Source organism: Monopterus albus, unplaced genomic scaffold (genome assembly GCF_001952655.1).
Source record: "Monopterus albus unplaced genomic scaffold, M_albus_1.0 scaffold316.1, whole genome shotgun sequence".
Taxonomy (NCBI): domain Eukaryota; kingdom Metazoa; phylum Chordata; class Actinopteri; order Synbranchiformes; family Synbranchidae; genus Monopterus; species Monopterus albus.
The window spans coordinates 412,799-414,264 of NW_018128196.1; positions in this window are offsets into that span (position 1 = coordinate 412,799).

A 1,466-nucleotide genomic window follows, 5' to 3' on the forward strand; every position below is an offset into this window, starting at 1 on the left:
TTTAAAATATCAAAGTACTCACTCTGCATAGAATGAGTCCACAGTGTGAGGACATATGATTATTTACTACTATCTGTGATTACTACTGGCATGCTGCTGCACCTGCTTGTTGCTGTTGCTGTGTGTGTCACTAAAACTACATACTATCTATTTTGATTTTCAATGTGATGGCCAGGGATTGGCTCCAGCTCCAGCCTCCAGCCCCCCCCACATTCAGGAATAAGCGGTGTATATAATGGATGGATGTTATTGTCCTGTGAGAAGCGGCGGTGTGATGAGCTCCTGTGCTCACAACTAGAATGTGTGTGACTTCTGATATATTCACTGTATGGCTGTGTGAGCATGATTTTTTTTTTGTCAGTTAATAAAAATTTACTGCAAAAAGCACAAGTGGAGGAAAGTCTAGGAACCCAAGTGGAGAAGGTCGTTTCTGTTCTGAGTCCCAGCGCGGAAACCACAGATTTAATCTACAACACAGTTTCATATTTTGCATGGGGCATCGTAGACCTGAGATACTACAGCAGTCACGTGACCAAGTATTGTTACTGCTAGGAGTTAACAAAGAGGGTCACAGGTCGGGAAGCACCACTTTAATGTGCAACAATGCAACATTTTATACGCTCATGATTTGCACAAGTCAGCAAAGTTAACCTCACGGCAGCTGAAGGTAAGCGTAGTGCAGTAAACTTTCCACGTGAAACTCGGTGAAGTATACAGTAGAAATACTCAAGTATCAGCACCCTGAGTAAATGTACTTCATTACTTTGCACCACTGCGGGCTGGGTGCACCAACCTGAACCAGGATAAAGCTGCAGCCCACTGACCCCTGTGAGAAGAAAAAAAGAAACAAGCAGAGAAACAAAGTACAACTCACAAAATAAAAGTCCGGTTTATTGTCAAACAACAAACTTCGCACATACATCAAAACAGGCCGTCATAAAACAAAAAGTCGCTGACAAAAGAAACAGGAAAAAGAAAAGAGGCTCTTTTCTTTGGCCTTACCTTCCCATACAAACAAACTAGTTATGGTACAGCTAAAGTACATACATTAAATTTACTGGAATGCTCTGAGTTCAACGGCTTAAGAGGTCTTTTTTTCTTACATGTTTTTCTAGTATCTGTTGAGATATCGTAACATGGTCAACCAAGTAAAATCTTTTGTTAAAGAAGCACCGATTTGGTCTGACGAGATCGCTGCCGAGAGAGAAACTGACCCCTCCTAACAATATGTACAAAAATATAAAATGTAAATAAAAATACAAACAAATTCTCCTTTCGAGTTGTTGAAGAGAAGCCGGATTACTGCGTCGATGTGGTGCTGGGTTCCTCTAGAAAATTTGTTTTGCATCTTTGAGGGGAGATCGCGAGTGTGGCCATGGTGGGGGTTTGTTGAACTCTACTTGCTAATGACCATGTTGGATTTTTTATTTATTTTTCCTTTAAAATCAGTCCTCCAGCCCCTCCAC